Genomic DNA, 17,835 nt, shown 5'->3' on the forward strand with positions numbered 1-17,835 from the left:
CAGTAAGCCAAGTATCCCGAGAATGGACACACGAGCACCACGTGAGCGCGCTCACCAGCAAATTGGTACGAACGGATGGACGCCTAAGTGGACAGAGAGGAATCACCTTCATCGGGTGGGTGTCGGGCGGGTGGGGGGAGGGGAGGGGCATACACATCCATTAGGCATGGGGTGGGTGCGCACCGACTGGGGGATGGGCGCACTTGAAGCTCTGACCCGAGGGGGGAGGCTTGGAGAGGGCAAGGCACCCGACCTTAACATTGGTACCCCCACAATACGCTGGAACAACATGAGAGGTATATGAATAAGAACACAGGGGGGGCCGGGCGCGGTGGCTCACGCCTGTAATCCTAGCTCTCTGGGAGGCCGAGGCGGGCGGATTGCTCCAGGTCAGGAGTTCGAAACCAGCCTGAGCAAGAGCGAGACCCCGTCTCTACTAAAAATAGAAAGAAATTAATTGGCCAACTAATATATATAGAAAAACACAGCCGGGCGTGGTGGTGCATGCCTGTAGTCCCAACTACTCGGGAGGCTGAGGCAGCAGGATTGCTTGAGCCCGGAGATTGAGGTTGCTGTGAGCTAGGCTGACGCCATGGCACTCACTCTAGCCTGGGCAGCAAAACGAGACTCTGTCTCAAAAAAAAAAAAAAAAAGAACACAGGGGGGAGGGCGGCACGGGCAACACATGTCACCTGAATACTTGTACTCCCATCATCTGCTTGAAAAGAGAGAGAAAAGAAAATGCAATCCTAGAGGTAAGAGACACTTTTTAAAAATAATGAATCCGAAGAGAAAAGTAAAAGGAGGCCTGTGGAGCAGGTCTGGGTGTGACTCCGGATCCCCCAACATCAGGTGCCACCACCAAAGATTCCTGCGTGTAGCCCATAGAACCCCAAAAGCAACGGGACGAGTTCTGGTCACATACTCCCTCAAAATGACATCCTGGCCTTCTTCTGGAACTCCCTCCCCTCTCAGACTCTCAAGGTTTCCTCCAGCGTGTCGGTTCCCACAGAGCAGACCTTTGGTCTGAGACCTGACAGTCCAGATGCCACGCATGCTGCCGCGTGGCGGCGGTGTCGCGGCTTGGGACAAGAGGAGGCCCCACGGTGCGGGCTGGGGCGCCAGGCACCGCGCGGGCGCTGAGGGTGGGGGTGACCCCCACCCCGGGCCGCCGCCTCGCTCCCAGAAAGGGGACAGAACAAGAGGCAAGAAAAAAAAAAAAAAAGCAGCAGCCTGTGGCACCCGGTATTCCCAGGCGGTCTCCCATCCAAGTACTAACCAGGCCCGACCCTGCTTAGCTTCCGAGACCAGACGAGATCGGGGGCGTTCAGGGTGGTGTGGCCCTAGACCGCGGCGGAGGGCGCCCCTGCCCCGCTCGAGAAGCCGAGCCTCTCTGGGCTTCCCCGCCGCCGCCTCCCGCCCCAGGCCCCGCGCCGGGCCGGGCCGGGCCGGTTGAGTTCGCCGGCCGGGTCCCGCTGGCTCCCAGGGACGGGGGTGATGGGCGGGGCGGGGCGGGGCGGGGCGGGGTGGGGGGCTGTCTCTCTATACACACACACACACACTCACACTCACTCACACTCACACAAGATGCGCCTCCACGGCTGGACTCGCCAAGGTGGAGCCCTCCCAGCCCCCCTCGTCTCCTCGCCCGGCCTCCTTCACCTACCCGCTGCCCACCCCCAGCGCGTCGCTGCCGCTGACTGCGCACGCGCGGGACGCTCGCCCTTTGACCCCAGCCAGGGGCCGCCCTCCCCCACAACCCCTTTCAGCTGCGCCCCCCCCTCGCCCTGTGGGTGGGCTGCCGCCTATTCCCCCGGGCCAGGGCTGGGGCACAGCCAGTGTATGGGGCGTCTCTCTCTGGGGATGTGTCCCATGGGTGGGGTGGGGTGGCGTGGTTTGGGGGGCGCTGAAGAAATCAGTCCCCTCCATCTCCTACCTCTGGAAAACGCCCAAGCCCGTGGAGAACTGCCGGCACCGCTTCGTGGGGGCCGGGACCCTCCTCCGTGTCCTCCTGTGGCCCAGTCCAAGGGGCCTGGGCCTGGCCGGGGCTGCATTGGACCCCGACCACCCTGGCGTGTGGACTCGCTAAAAATCGGCCATTAGATATTGGATTCCAGCTTCCTGGAGGTCATTTCACTAATGAGTGCACCGGAAAGAGTTTCCTAATCCATCTGTGAGGGTGGCAACTGAAAGAGAATTTTAAAGCTGACAGAATAGGCGAGGGAAGGCATAGGAGATTTCCACACCCAGCAAGGAAGACTTTCCCGAAATGGAAGAAAGAAACGAGCAAACAGAGACACCGGTAGCCCGCCCGGAAAAGAGTCTGCCCCTGAGAGAAAGCACCCTGACCAGGTTCACCCGTGGGTGGGTGGCGAGCCAGCGGCATTCAGAAGAGCGAGGCCCGCAGTCTGTGCGGAAGACACCTGCGCTCGGGTGTGTGTGACGGCGGTGTGTGTGGCGGCGCGATTCACAAGCAGCTCTAGATGTTAAACCAAGGAGAAGCCAGGGAGTTCCCAACGCCCCAGGTGTCCTCAGCCCACGACTGGCTGCTGTGGGAATGCGAAGCCCGGCTCCTTGTCTCAGAGCGGGGTTCCCAGGAGGATCAGGCTGAAGCTGGGACTTGGCCTCAAAGTGTCCCCTCGCATGGCCACCCCCTTCCCCTTCCTGCTCCTCTACTCCTGGTGCCCCTCCATCCAGGGGCCAGACCTTAAAGAGTCACCGCAAGAGAATCCTGGTCCCAAAGGAGCATTCTGGGGGACCGGTGCTGAGAGAGGTTGTGGGCATGGCCCGCTGGGGCTCTGCCCGACCCAGGGCTGAGAGATGCCACCTCCCAGCTCTGGGTCCCTGCAGGAAGTGTTGGCAAGCACAGGGCCGGTCCTCCAAAGGCCCAGGTGCAGGGAGCCAAGGCCAAGCAGCCTGTGGAAGAAGCCACTTGCCGTGCCACCCCGGGAACAGGACTGCAGGCCCCGGCCCTTCCCACCTCCTCCTCCTCCTCCTCCTCCAACTCCCCCCCGCCCCACCCCCACAGGGCACAGGGCTCAGAGACACCTCAGACTCTTGCTACCCAAAGTGCAAAGGGCATCAGTTGCTCCTCCAACCCCCCCCCCCCGCCCAGCAGACCACGTTGTCCAGCCAGCCCCCGGGCCTCCCTGGGGTGCCCAGCACAAAAGTGCAGACACCCACCGGACCCTCAGTCTCAGTTTTCGGAGGTTTTTGCCACTCTAAGGACCCGCAGGCCAGCTGGGCCTTCGGGCAGTACAGAGAGCCCCGGAATCCGACGTGGAGAGCTGCGTGTACGTCCCCATCATGATGCGGTCCCCACCTCCGCGGCTCTCCCCTTGCGGGGAGCGGCAGCCCAGCCGGCAGCCGCAGGGCCTCAGGGAAGACACCAGGCTGGGCCCCCGCGGCACAGCGGGGGCACGTCCCCCGCACTCACGCGACTTAGGGACGGCTGCTGGAGACTGCTGCGGCCACCCTGCTGCCGGGTTTCTGGAGGGCTTCCTGGAAGCAGCATCCACACCAAGCCCTTGGAAGGCCCAGGCGACGGAGGAGCCGGTCAGGCAGGGGCCGAGGACGGTGAGAGGCCGGGCGGGAAGGAGCGTGTCAGGCAGGGGCAGAGGACGGTGACCGGCCGGGCGGGGAGGAGCCGGTCAGGCGGGGGCCCAGGACAGTGACGGGCCTGGCCGGGGAGGAGTGCGTCAGGCAGGGGCAGAGGAGACGGGCTGGGTAAGGGTTAGGGTTACAGTTAGGGCACAATTCACAATCCCAAAGACGTGGAAGCGACCCGAGTGCCCATCCATCCAGGAGTGCATCAATAAAATGTGGCGCGTGGACACCACGGAGTGCCATTCGGCTGTGAGGAGCAGCGGTGAGAGGGCGCCTCTCGTGTTCTCCTGGCCAGAGCTGGAACCCGTTCCAGTAAGCCAAGTATCCCGAGAATGGACACACGAGCACCACGTGAGCGCGCTCACCAGCAAATTGGTACGAACGGATGGACGCCTAAGTGGACAGAGAGGAATCACCTTCATCGGGTGGGTGTCGGGCGGGTGGGGGGAGGGGAGGGGCATACACATCCATTAGGCATGGGGTGGGTGCGCACCGACTGGGGGATGGGCGCACTTGAAGCTCTGACCCGAGGGGGGAGGCTTGGAGAGGGCAAGGCACCCGACCTTAACATTGGTACCCCCACAATACGCTGGAACAACATGAGAGGTATATGAATAAGAACACAGGGGGGGCCGGGCGCGGTGGCTCACGCCTGTAATCCTAGCTCTCTGGGAGGCCGAGGCGGGCGGATTGCTCCAGGTCAGGAGTTCGAAACCAGCCTGAGCAAGAGCGAGACCCCGTCTCTACTAAAAATAGAAAGAAATTAATTGGCCAACTAATATATATAGAAAAACACAGCCGGGCGTGGTGGTGCATGCCTGTAGTCCCAACTACTCGGGAGGCTGAGGCAGCAGGATTGCTTGAGCCCGGAGATTGAGGTTGCTGTGAGCTAGGCTGACGCCATGGCACTCACTCTAGCCTGGGCAGCAAAACGAGACTCTGTCTCAAAAAAAAAAAAAAAAAGAACACAGGGGGGAGGGCGGCACGGGCAACACATGTCACCTGAATACTTGTACTCCCATCATCTGCTTGAAAAGAGAGAGAAAAGAAAATGCAATCCTAGAGGTAAGAGACACTTTTTAAAAATAATGAATCCGAAGAGAAAAGTAAAAGGAGGCCTGTGGAGCAGGTCTGGGTGTGACTCCGGATCCCCCAACATCAGGTGCCACCACCAAAGATTCCTGCGTGTAGCCCATAGAACCCCAAAAGCAACGGGACGAGTTCTGGTCACATACTCCCTCAAAATGACATCCTGGCCTTCTTCTGGAACTCCCTCCCCTCTCAGACTCTCAAGGTTTCCTCCAGCGTGTCGGTTCCCACAGAGCAGACCTTTGGTCTGAGACCTGACAGTCCAGATGCCACGCATGCTGCCGCGTGGCGGCGGTGTCGCGGCTTGGGACAAGAGGAGGCCCCACGGTGCGGGCTGGGGCGCCAGGCACCGCGCGGGCGCTGAGGGTGGGGGTGACCCCCACCCCGGGCCGCCGCCTCGCTCCCAGAAAGGGGACAGAACAAGAGGCAAGAAAAAAAAAAAAAAAGCAGCAGCCTGTGGCACCCGGTATTCCCAGGCGGTCTCCCATCCAAGTACTAACCAGGCCCGACCCTGCTTAGCTTCCGAGACCAGACGAGATCGGGGGCGTTCAGGGTGGTGTGGCCCTAGACCGCGGCGGAGGGCGCCCCTGCCCCGCTCGAGAAGCCGAGCCTCTCTGGGCTTCCCCGCCGCCGCCTCCCGCCCCAGGCCCCGCGCCGGGCCGGGCCGGGCCGGTTGAGTTCGCCGGCCGGGTCCCGCTGGCTCCCAGGGACGGGGGTGATGGGCGGGGCGGGGCGGGGCGGGGCGGGGTGGGGGGCTGTCTCTCTATACACACACACACACACTCACACTCACTCACACTCACACAAGATGCGCCTCCACGGCTGGACTCGCCAAGGTGGAGCCCTCCCAGCCCCCCTCGTCTCCTCGCCCGGCCTCCTTCACCTACCCGCTGCCCACCCCCAGCGCGTCGCTGCCGCTGACTGCGCACGCGCGGGACGCTCGCCCTTTGACCCCAGCCAGGGGCCGCCCTCCCCCACAACCCCTTTCAGCTGCGCCCCCCCCTCGCCCTGTGGGTGGGCTGCCGCCTATTCCCCCGGGCCAGGGCTGGGGCACAGCCAGTGTATGGGGCGTCTCTCTCTGGGGATGTGTCCCATGGGTGGGGTGGGGTGGCGTGGTTTGGGGGGCGCTGAAGAAATCAGTCCCCTCCATCTCCTACCTCTGGAAAACGCCCAAGCCCGTGGAGAACTGCCGGCACCGCTTCGTGGGGGCCGGGACCCTCCTCCGTGTCCTCCTGTGGCCCAGTCCAAGGGGCCTGGGCCTGGCCGGGGCTGCATTGGACCCCGACCACCCTGGCGTGTGGACTCGCTAAAAATCGGCCATTAGATATTGGATTCCAGCTTCCTGGAGGTCATTTCACTAATGAGTGCACCGGAAAGAGTTTCCTAATCCATCTGTGAGGGTGGCAACTGAAAGAGAATTTTAAAGCTGACAGAATAGGCGAGGGAAGGCATAGGAGATTTCCACACCCAGCAAGGAAGACTTTCCCGAAATGGAAGAAAGAAACGAGCAAACAGAGACACCGGTAGCCCGCCCGGAAAAGAGTCTGCCCCTGAGAGAAAGCACCCTGACCAGGTTCACCCGTGGGTGGGTGGCGAGCCAGCGGCATTCAGAAGAGCGAGGCCCGCAGTCTGTGCGGAAGACACCTGCGCTCGGGTGTGTGTGACGGCGGTGTGTGTGGCGGCGCGATTCACAAGCAGCTCTAGATGTTAAACCAAGGAGAAGCCAGGGAGTTCCCAACGCCCCAGGTGTCCTCAGCCCACGACTGGCTGCTGTGGGAATGCGAAGCCCGGCTCCTTGTCTCAGAGCGGGGTTCCCAGGAGGATCAGGCTGAAGCTGGGACTTGGCCTCAAAGTGTCCCCTCGCATGGCCACCCCCTTCCCCTTCCTGCTCCTCTACTCCTGGTGCCCCTCCATCCAGGGGCCAGACCTTAAAGAGTCACCGCAAGAGAATCCTGGTCCCAAAGGAGCATTCTGGGGGACCGGTGCTGAGAGAGGTTGTGGGCATGGCCCGCTGGGGCTCTGCCCGACCCAGGGCTGAGAGATGCCACCTCCCAGCTCTGGGTCCCTGCAGGAAGTGTTGGCAAGCACAGGGCCGGTCCTCCAAAGGCCCAGGTGCAGGGAGCCAAGGCCAAGCAGCCTGTGGAAGAAGCCACTTGCCGTGCCACCCCGGGAACAGGACTGCAGGCCCCGGCCCTTCCCACCTCCTCCTCCTCCTCCTCCTCCAACTCCCCCCCGCCCCACCCCCACAGGGCACAGGGCTCAGAGACACCTCAGACTCTTGCTACCCAAAGTGCAAAGGGCATCAGTTGCTCCTCCAACCCCCCCCCCCCGCCCAGCAGACCACGTTGTCCAGCCAGCCCCCGGGCCTCCCTGGGGTGCCCAGCACAAAAGTGCAGACACCCACCGGACCCTCAGTCTCAGTTTTCGGAGGTTTTTGCCACTCTAAGGACCCGCAGGCCAGCTGGGCCTTCGGGCAGTACAGAGAGCCCCGGAATCCGACGTGGAGAGCTGCGTGTACGTCCCCATCATGATGCGGTCCCCACCTCCGCGGCTCTCCCCTTGCGGGGAGCGGCAGCCCAGCCGGCAGCCGCAGGGCCTCAGGGAAGACACCAGGCTGGGCCCCCGCGGCACAGCGGGGGCACGTCCCCCGCACTCACGCGACTTAGGGACGGCTGCTGGAGACTGCTGCGGCCACCCTGCTGCCGGGTTTCTGGAGGGCTTCCTGGAAGCAGCATCCACACCAAGCCCTTGGAAGGCCCAGGCGACGGAGGAGCCGGTCAGGCAGGGGCCGAGGACGGTGAGAGGCCGGGCGGGAAGGAGCGTGTCAGGCAGGGGCAGAGGACGGTGACCGGCCGGGCGGGGAGGAGCCGGTCAGGCGGGGGCCCAGGACAGTGACGGGCCTGGCCGGGGAGGAGTGCGTCAGGCAGGGGCAGAGGAGACGGGCTGGGTAAGGGTTAGGGTTACAGTTAGGGCACAATTCACAATCCCAAAGACGTGGAAGCGACCCGAGTGCCCATCCATCCAGGAGTGCATCAATAAAATGTGGCGCGTGGACACCACGGAGTGCCATTCGGCTGTGAGGAGCAGCGGTGAGAGGGCGCCTCTCGTGTTCTCCTGGCCAGAGCTGGAACCCATTCCAGTAAGCCAAGTATCCCGAGAATGGACACACGAGCACCACGTGAGCGCGCTCACCAGCAAATTGGTACGAACGGATGGACGCCTAAGTGGACAGAGAGGAATCACCTTCATCGGGTGGGTGTCGGGCGGGTGGGGGGAGGGGAGGGGCATACACATCCATTAGGCATGGGGTGGGTGCGCACCGACTGGGGGATGGGCGCACTTGAAGCTCTGACCCGAGGGGGGAGGCTTGGAGAGGGCAAGGCACCCGACCTTAACATTGGTACCCCCACAATACGCTGGAACAACATGAGAGGTATATGAATAAGAACACAGGGGGGGCCGGGCGCGGTGGCTCACGCCTGTAATCCTAGCTCTCTGGGAGGCCGAGGCGGGCGGATTGCTCCAGGTCAGGAGTTCGAAACCAGCCTGAGCAAGAGCGAGACCCCGTCTCTACTAAAAATAGAAAGAAATTAATTGGCCAACTAATATATATAGAAAAACACAGCCGGGCGTGGTGGTGCATGCCTGTAGTCCCAACTACTCGGGAGGCTGAGGCAGCAGGATTGCTTGAGCCCGGAGATTGAGGTTGCTGTGAGCTAGGCTGACGCCATGGCACTCACTCTAGCCTGGGCAGCAAAACGAGACTCTGTCTCAAAAAAAAAAAAAAAAAAGAACACAGGGGGGAGGGCGGCACGGGCAACACATGTCACCTGAATACTTGTACTCCCATCATCTGCTTGAAAAGAGAGAGAAAAGAAAATGCAATCCTAGAGGTAAGAGACACTTTTTAAAAATAATGAATCCGAAGAGAAAAGTAAAAGGAGGCCTGTGGAGCAGGTCTGGGTGTGACTCCGGATCCCCCAACATCAGGTGCCACCACCAAAGATTCCTGCGTGTAGCCCATAGAACCCCAAAAGCAACGGGACGAGTTCTGGTCACATACTCCCTCAAAATGACATCCTGGCCTTCTTCTGGAACTCCCTCCCCTCTCAGACTCTCAAGGTTTCCTCCAGCGTGTCGGTTCCCACAGAGCAGACCTTTGGTCTGAGACCTGACAGTCCAGATGCCACGCATGCTGCCGCGTGGCGGCGGTGTCGCGGCTTGGGACAAGAGGAGGCCCCACGGTGCGGGCTGGGGCGCCAGGCACCGCGCGGGCGCTGAGGGTGGGGGTGACCCCCACCCCGGGCCGCCGCCTCGCTCCCAGAAAGGGGACAGAACAAGAGGCAAGAAAAAAAAAAAAAAAGCAGCAGCCTGTGGCACCCGGTATTCCCAGGCGGTCTCCCATCCAAGTACTAACCAGGCCCGACCCTGCTTAGCTTCCGAGACCAGACGAGATCGGGGGCGTTCAGGGTGGTGTGGCCCTAGACCGCGGCGGAGGGCGCCCCTGCCCCGCTCGAGAAGCCGAGCCTCTCTGGGCTTCCCCGCCGCCGCCTCCCGCCCCAGGCCCCGCGCCGGGCCGGGCCGGGCCGGTTGAGTTCGCCGGCCGGGTCCCGCTGGCTCCCAGGGACGGGGGTGATGGGCGGGGCGGGGCGGGGCGGGGCGGGGTGGGGGGCTGTCTCTCTATACACACACACACACACTCACACTCACTCACACTCACACAAGATGCGCCTCCACGGCTGGACTCGCCAAGGTGGAGCCCTCCCAGCCCCCCTCGTCTCCTCGCCCGGCCTCCTTCACCTACCCGCTGCCCACCCCCAGCGCGTCGCTGCCGCTGACTGCGCACGCGCGGGACGCTCGCCCTTTGACCCCAGCCAGGGGCCGCCCTCCCCCACAACCCCTTTCAGCTGCGCCCCCCCCTCGCCCTGTGGGTGGGCTGCCGCCTATTCCCCCGGGCCAGGGCTGGGGCACAGCCAGTGTATGGGGCGTCTCTCTCTGGGGATGTGTCCCATGGGTGGGGTGGGGTGGCGTGGTTTGGGGGGCGCTGAAGAAATCAGTCCCCTCCATCTCCTACCTCTGGAAAACGCCCAAGCCCGTGGAGAACTGCCGGCACCGCTTCGTGGGGGCCGGGACCCTCCTCCGTGTCCTCCTGTGGCCCAGTCCAAGGGGCCTGGGCCTGGCCGGGGCTGCATTGGACCCCGACCACCCTGGCGTGTGGACTCGCTAAAAATCGGCCATTAGATATTGGATTCCAGCTTCCTGGAGGTCATTTCACTAATGAGTGCACCGGAAAGAGTTTCCTAATCCATCTGTGAGGGTGGCAACTGAAAGAGAATTTTAAAGCTGACAGAATAGGCGAGGGAAGGCATAGGAGATTTCCACACCCAGCAAGGAAGACTTTCCCGAAATGGAAGAAAGAAACGAGCAAACAGAGACACCGGTAGCCCGCCCGGAAAAGAGTCTGCCCCTGAGAGAAAGCACCCTGACCAGGTTCACCCGTGGGTGGGTGGCGAGCCAGCGGCATTCAGAAGAGCGAGGCCCGCAGTCTGTGCGGAAGACACCTGCGCTCGGGTGTGTGTGACGGCGGTGTGTGTGGCGGCGCGATTCACAAGCAGCTCTAGATGTTAAACCAAGGAGAAGCCAGGGAGTTCCCAACGCCCCAGGTGTCCTCAGCCCACGACTGGCTGCTGTGGGAATGCGAAGCCCGGCTCCTTGTCTCAGAGCGGGGTTCCCAGGAGGATCAGGCTGAAGCTGGGACTTGGCCTCAAAGTGTCCCCTCGCATGGCCACCCCCTTCCCCTTCCTGCTCCTCTACTCCTGGTGCCCCTCCATCCAGGGGCCAGACCTTAAAGAGTCACCGCAAGAGAATCCTGGTCCCAAAGGAGCATTCTGGGGGACCGGTGCTGAGAGAGGTTGTGGGCATGGCCCGCTGGGGCTCTGCCCGACCCAGGGCTGAGAGATGCCACCTCCCAGCTCTGGGTCCCTGCAGGAAGTGTTGGCAAGCACAGGGCCGGTCCTCCAAAGGCCCAGGTGCAGGGAGCCAAGGCCAAGCAGCCTGTGGAAGAAGCCACTTGCCGTGCCACCCCGGGAACAGGACTGCAGGCCCCGGCCCTTCCCACCTCCTCCTCCTCCTCCTCCTCCAACTCCCCCCCGCCCCACCCCCACAGGGCACAGGGCTCAGAGACACCTCAGACTCTTGCTACCCAAAGTGCAAAGGGCATCAGTTGCTCCTCCAACCCCCCCCCCCCCGCCCAGCAGACCACGTTGTCCAGCCAGCCCCCGGGCCTCCCTGGGGTGCCCAGCACAAAAGTGCAGACACCCACCGGACCCTCAGTCTCAGTTTTCGGAGGTTTTTGCCACTCTAAGGACCCGCAGGCCAGCTGGGCCTTCGGGCAGTACAGAGAGCCCCGGAATCCGACGTGGAGAGCTGCGTGTACGTCCCCATCATGATGCGGTCCCCACCTCCGCGGCTCTCCCCTTGCGGGGAGCGGCAGCCCAGCCGGCAGCCGCAGGGCCTCAGGGAAGACACCAGGCTGGGCCCCCGCGGCACAGCGGGGGCACGTCCCCCGCACTCACGCGACTTAGGGACGGCTGCTGGAGACTGCTGCGGCCACCCTGCTGCCGGGTTTCTGGAGGGCTTCCTGGAAGCAGCATCCACACCAAGCCCTTGGAAGGCCCAGGCGACGGAGGAGCCGGTCAGGCAGGGGCCGAGGACGGTGAGAGGCCGGGCGGGAAGGAGCGTGTCAGGCAGGGGCAGAGGACGGTGACCGGCCGGGCGGGGAGGAGCCGGTCAGGCGGGGGCCCAGGACAGTGACGGGCCTGGCCGGGGAGGAGTGCGTCAGGCAGGGGCAGAGGAGACGGGCTGGGTAAGGGTTAGGGTTACAGTTAGGGCACAATTCACAATCCCAAAGACGTGGAAGCGACCCGAGTGCCCATCCATCCAGGAGTGCATCAATAAAATGTGGCGCGTGGACACCACGGAGTGCCATTCGGCTGTGAGGAGCAGCGGTGAGAGGGCGCCTCTCGTGTTCTCCTGGCCAGAGCTGGAACCCGTTCCAGTAAGCCAAGTATCCCGAGAATGGACACACGAGCACCACGTGAGCGCGCTCACCAGCAAATTGGTACGAACGGATGGACGCCTAAGTGGACAGAGAGGAATCACCTTCATCGGGTGGGTGTCGGGCGGGTGGGGGGAGGGGAGGGGCATACACATCCATTAGGCATGGGGTGGGTGCGCACCGACTGGGGGATGGGCGCACTTGAAGCTCTGACCCGAGGGGGGAGGCTTGGAGAGGGCAAGGCACCCGACCTTAACATTGGTACCCCCACAATACGCTGGAACAACATGAGAGGTATATGAATAAGAACACAGGGGGGGCCGGGCGCGGTGGCTCACGCCTGTAATCCTAGCTCTCTGGGAGGCCGAGGCGGGCGGATTGCTCCAGGTCAGGAGTTCGAAACCAGCCTGAGCAAGAGCGAGACCCCGTCTCTACTAAAAATAGAAAGAAATTAATTGGCCAACTAATATATATAGAAAAACACAGCCGGGCGTGGTGGTGCATGCCTGTAGTCCCAACTACTCGGGAGGCTGAGGCAGCAGGATTGCTTGAGCCCGGAGATTGAGGTTGCTGTGAGCTAGGCTGACGCCATGGCACTCACTCTAGCCTGGGCAGCAAAACGAGACTCTGTCTCAAAAAAAAAAAAAAAAAGAACACAGGGGGGAGGGCGGCACGGGCAACACATGTCACCTGAATACTTGTACTCCCATCATCTGCTTGAAAAGAGAGAGAAAAGAAAATGCAATCCTAGAGGTAAGAGACACTTTTTAAAAATAATGAATCCGAAGAGAAAAGTAAAAGGAGGCCTGTGGAGCAGGTCTGGGTGTGACTCCGGATCCCCCAACATCAGGTGCCACCACCAAAGATTCCTGCGTGTAGCCCATAGAACCCCAAAAGCAACGGGACGAGTTCTGGTCACATACTCCCTCAAAATGACATCCTGGCCTTCTTCTGGAACTCCCTCCCCTCTCAGACTCTCAAGGTTTCCTCCAGCGTGTCGGTTCCCACAGAGCAGACCTTTGGTCTGAGACCTGACAGTCCAGATGCCACGCATGCTGCCGCGTGGCGGCGGTGTCGCGGCTTGGGACAAGAGGAGGCCCCACGGTGCGGGCTGGGGCGCCAGGCACCGCGCGGGCGCTGAGGGTGGGGGTGACCCCCACCCCGGGCCGCCGCCTCGCTCCCAGAAAGGGGACAGAACAAGAGGCAAGAAAAAAAAAAAAAAAGCAGCAGCCTGTGGCACCCGGTATTCCCAGGCGGTCTCCCATCCAAGTACTAACCAGGCCCGACCCTGCTTAGCTTCCGAGACCAGACGAGATCGGGGGCGTTCAGGGTGGTGTGGCCCTAGACCGCGGCGGAGGGCGCCCCTGCCCCGCTCGAGAAGCCGAGCCTCTCTGGGCTTCCCCGCCGCCGCCTCCCGCCCCAGGCCCCGCGCCGGGCCGGGCCGGGCCGGTTGAGTTCGCCGGCCGGGTCCCGCTGGCTCCCAGGGACGGGGGTGATGGGCGGGGCGGGGCGGGGCGGGGCGGGGTGGGGGGCTGTCTCTCTATACACACACACACACACTCACACTCACTCACACTCACACAAGATGCGCCTCCACGGCTGGACTCGCCAAGGTGGAGCCCTCCCAGCCCCCCTCGTCTCCTCGCCCGGCCTCCTTCACCTACCCGCTGCCCACCCCCAGCGCGTCGCTGCCGCTGACTGCGCACGCGCGGGACGCTCGCCCTTTGACCCCAGCCAGGGGCCGCCCTCCCCCACAACCCCTTTCAGCTGCGCCCCCCCCTCGCCCTGTGGGTGGGCTGCCGCCTATTCCCCCGGGCCAGGGCTGGGGCACAGCCAGTGTATGGGGCGTCTCTCTCTGGGGATGTGTCCCATGGGTGGGGTGGGGTGGCGTGGTTTGGGGGGCGCTGAAGAAATCAGTCCCCTCCATCTCCTACCTCTGGAAAACGCCCAAGCCCGTGGAGAACTGCCGGCACCGCTTCGTGGGGGCCGGGACCCTCCTCCGTGTCCTCCTGTGGCCCAGTCCAAGGGGCCTGGGCCTGGCCGGGGCTGCATTGGACCCCGACCACCCTGGCGTGTGGACTCGCTAAAAATCGGCCATTAGATATTGGATTCCAGCTTCCTGGAGGTCATTTCACTAATGAGTGCACCGGAAAGAGTTTCCTAATCCATCTGTGAGGGTGGCAACTGAAAGAGAATTTTAAAGCTGACAGAATAGGCGAGGGAAGGCATAGGAGATTTCCACACCCAGCAAGGAAGACTTTCCCGAAATGGAAGAAAGAAACGAGCAAACAGAGACACCGGTAGCCCGCCCGGAAAAGAGTCTGCCCCTGAGAGAAAGCACCCTGACCAGGTTCACCCGTGGGTGGGTGGCGAGCCAGCGGCATTCAGAAGAGCGAGGCCCGCAGTCTGTGCGGAAGACACCTGCGCTCGGGTGTGTGTGACGGCGGTGTGTGTGGCGGCGCGATTCACAAGCAGCTCTAGATGTTAAACCAAGGAGAAGCCAGGGAGTTCCCAACGCCCCAGGTGTCCTCAGCCCACGACTGGCTGCTGTGGGAATGCGAAGCCCGGCTCCTTGTCTCAGAGCGGGGTTCCCAGGAGGATCAGGCTGAAGCTGGGACTTGGCCTCAAAGTGTCCCCTCGCATGGCCACCCCCTTCCCCTTCCTGCTCCTCTACTCCTGGTGCCCCTCCATCCAGGGGCCAGACCTTAAAGAGTCACCGCAAGAGAATCCTGGTCCCAAAGGAGCATTCTGGGGGACCGGTGCTGAGAGAGGTTGTGGGCATGGCCCGCTGGGGCTCTGCCCGACCCAGGGCTGAGAGATGCCACCTCCCAGCTCTGGGTCCCTGCAGGAAGTGTTGGCAAGCACAGGGCCGGTCCTCCAAAGGCCCAGGTGCAGGGAGCCAAGGCCAAGCAGCCTGTGGAAGAAGCCACTTGCCGTGCCACCCCGGGAACAGGACTGCAGGCCCCGGCCCTTCCCACCTCCTCCTCCTCCTCCTCCTCCAACTCCCCCCCGCCCCACCCCCACAGGGCACAGGGCTCAGAGACACCTCAGACTCTTGCTACCCAAAGTGCAAAGGGCATCAGTTGCTCCTCCAACCCCCCCCCCCCGCCCAGCAGACCACGTTGTCCAGCCAGCCCCCGGGCCTCCCTGGGGTGCCCAGCACAAAAGTGCAGACACCCACCGGACCCTCAGTCTCAGTTTTCGGAGGTTTTTGCCACTCTAAGGACCCGCAGGCCAGCTGGGCCTTCGGGCAGTACAGAGAGCCCCGGAATCCGACGTGGAGAGCTGCGTGTACGTCCCCATCATGATGCGGTCCCCACCTCCGCGGCTCTCCCCTTGCGGGGAGCGGCAGCCCAGCCGGCAGCCGCAGGGCCTCAGGGAAGACACCAGGCTGGGCCCCCGCGGCACAGCGGGGGCACGTCCCCCGCACTCACGCGACTTAGGGACGGCTGCTGGAGACTGCTGCGGCCACCCTGCTGCCGGGTTTCTGGAGGGCTTCCTGGAAGCAGCATCCACACCAAGCCCTTGGAAGGCCCAGGCGACGGAGGAGCCGGTCAGGCAGGGGCCGAGGACGGTGAGAGGCCGGGCGGGAAGGAGCGTGTCAGGCAGGGGCAGAGGACGGTGACCGGCCGGGCGGGGAGGAGCCGGTCAGGCGGGGGCCCAGGACAGTGACGGGCCTGGCCGGGGAGGAGTGCGTCAGGCAGGGGCAGAGGAGACGGGCTGGGTAAGGGTTAGGGTTACAGTTAGGGCACAATTCACAATCCCAAAGACGTGGAAGCGACCCGAGTGCCCATCCATCCAGGAGTGCATCAATAAAATGTGGCGCGTGGACACCACGGAGTGCCATTCGGCTGTGAGGAGCAGCGGTGAGAGGGCGCCTCTCGTGTTCTCCTGGCCAGAGCTGGAACCCGTTCCAGTAAGCCAAGTATCCCGAGAATGGACACACGAGCACCACGTGAGCGCGCTCACCAGCAAATTGGTACGAACGGATGGACGCCTAAGTGGACAGAGAGGAATCACCTTCATCGGGTGGGTGTCGGGCGGGTGGGGGGAGGGGAGGGGCATACACATCCATTAGGCATGGGGTGGGTGCGCACCGACTGGGGGATGGGCGCACTTGAAGCTCTGACCCGAGGGGGGAGGCTTGGAGAGGGCAAGGCACCCGACCTTAACATTGGTACCCCCACAATACGCTGGAACAACATGAGAGGTATATGAATAAGAACACAGGGGGGGCCGGGCGCGGTGGCTCACGCCTGTAATCCTAGCTCTCTGGGAGGCCGAGGCGGGCGGATTGCTCCAGGTCAGGAGTTCGAAACCAGCCTGAGCAAGAGCGAGACCCCGTCTCTACTAAAAATAGAAAGAAATTAATTGGCCAACTAATATATATAGAAAAACACAGCCGGGCGTGGTGGTGCATGCCTGTAGTCCCAACTACTCGGGAGGCTGAGGCAGCAGGATTGCTTGAGCCCGGAGATTGAGGTTGCTGTGAGCTAGGCTGACGCCATGGCACTCACTCTAGCCTGGGCAGCAAAACGAGACTCTGTCTCAAAAAAAAAAAAAAAAAGAACACAGGGGGGAGGGCGGCACGGGCAACACATGTCACCTGAATACTTGTACTCCCATCATCTGCTTGAAAAGAGAGAGAAAAGAAAATGCAATCCTAGAGGTAAGAGACACTTTTTAAAAATAATGAATCCGAAGAGAAAAGTAAAAGGAGGCCTGTGGAGCAGGTCTGGGTGTGACTCCGGATCCCCCAACATCAGGTGCCACCACCAAAGATTCCTGCGTGTAGCCCATAGAACCCCAAAAGCAACGGGACGAGTTCTGGTCACATACTCCCTCAAAATGACATCCTGGCCTTCTTCTGGAACTCCCTCCCCTCTCAGACTCTCAAGGTTTCCTCCAGCGTGTCGGTTCCCACAGAGCAGACCTTTGGTCTGAGACCTGACAGTCCAGATGCCACGCATGCTGCCGCGTGGCGGCGGTGTCGCGGCTTGGGACAAGAGGAGGCCCCACGGTGCGGGCTGGGGCGCCAGGCACCGCGCGGGCGCTGAGGGTGGGGGTGACCCCCACCCCGGGCCGCCGCCTCGCTCCCAGAAAGGGGACAGAACAAGAGGCAAGAAAAAAAAAAAAAAAGCAGCAGCCTGTGGCACCCGGTATTCCCAGGCGGTCTCCCATCCAAGTACTAACCAGGCCCGACCCTGCTTAGCTTCCGAGACCAGACGAGATCGGGGGCGTTCAGGGTGGTGTGGCCCTAGACGGCGGCGGAGGGCGCCCCTGCCCCGCTCGAGAAGCCGAGCCTCTCTGGGCTTCCCCGCCGCCGCCTCCCGCCCCAGGCCCCGCGCCGGGCCGGGCCGGGCCGGTTGAGTTCGCCGGCCGGGTCCCGCTGGCTCCCAGGGACGGGGGTGATGGGCGGGGCGGGGCGGGGCGGGGCGGGGTGGGGGGCTGTCTCTCTATACACACACACACACACACTCACACTCACTCACACTCACACAAGATGCGCCTCCACGGCTGGACTCGCCAAGGTGGAGCCCTCCCAGCCCCCCTCGTCTCCTCGCCCGGCCTCCTTCACCTACCCGCTGCCCACCCCCAGCGCGTCGCTGCCGCTGACTGCGCACGCGCGGGACGCTCGCCCTTTGACCCCAGCCAGGGGCCGCCCTCCCCCACAACCCCTTTCAGCTGCGCCCCCCCCCTCGCCCTGTGGGTGGGCTGCCGCCTATTCCCCCGGGCCAGGGCTGGGACACAGCCAGTGTATGGGGCGTCTCTCTCTGGGGATGTGTCCCATGGGTGGGGTGGGGTGGCGTGGTTTGGGGGGCGCTGAAGAAATCAGTCCCCTCCATCTCCTACCTCTGGAAAACGCCCAAGCCCGTGGAGAACTGCCGGCACCGCTTCGTGGGGGCCGGGACCCTCCTCCGTGTCCTCCTGTGGCCCAGTCCAAGGGGCCTGGGCCTGGCCGGGGCTGCATTGGACCCCGACCACCCTGGCGTGTGGACTCGCTAAAAATCGGCCATTAGATATTGGATTCCAGCTTCCTGGAGGTCATTTCACTAATGAGTGCACCGGAAAGAGTTTCCTAA

The 17,835-nt window shown here is 62.8% G+C and overlaps 5 non-coding genes across 5 annotated transcripts; all 5 read right to left on the bottom strand.

The window, feature by feature from the left end:
- Positions 1-1,230: 1,230 nt before the first annotated feature.
- Positions 1,231-1,349, bottom strand: LOC142862078 (5S ribosomal RNA). The gene has a single exon (XR_012913224.1). It is a non-coding gene; the product is annotated as a 5S ribosomal RNA (ribosomal RNA).
- Positions 1,350-5,146: 3,797 nt separating this feature from the next.
- LOC142862079 (5S ribosomal RNA) lies at positions 5,147-5,265 on the bottom strand. The gene has a single exon (XR_012913225.1). It is a non-coding gene; the product is annotated as a 5S ribosomal RNA (ribosomal RNA).
- A 3,798-nt stretch (positions 5,266-9,063) lies between these two features.
- LOC142862080 (5S ribosomal RNA) lies at positions 9,064-9,182 on the bottom strand. Its single transcript, XR_012913226.1, has one exon. It is a non-coding gene; the product is annotated as a 5S ribosomal RNA (ribosomal RNA).
- A 3,798-nt stretch (positions 9,183-12,980) lies between these two features.
- LOC142862081 (5S ribosomal RNA) lies at positions 12,981-13,099 on the bottom strand. Its single transcript, XR_012913227.1, has one exon. It is a non-coding gene; the product is annotated as a 5S ribosomal RNA (ribosomal RNA).
- Positions 13,100-16,896: 3,797 nt separating this feature from the next.
- On the bottom strand, positions 16,897-17,015 carry LOC142862082 (5S ribosomal RNA). The gene has a single exon (XR_012913228.1). It is a non-coding gene; the product is annotated as a 5S ribosomal RNA (ribosomal RNA).
- Between the last annotated feature and the right edge of the window lie 820 nt (positions 17,016-17,835).

This window comes from Microcebus murinus, chromosome 18, assembly GCF_040939455.1.
Source record: "Microcebus murinus isolate Inina chromosome 18, M.murinus_Inina_mat1.0, whole genome shotgun sequence".
Classification (NCBI taxonomy): Eukaryota; Metazoa; Chordata; class Mammalia; order Primates; family Cheirogaleidae; genus Microcebus; species Microcebus murinus.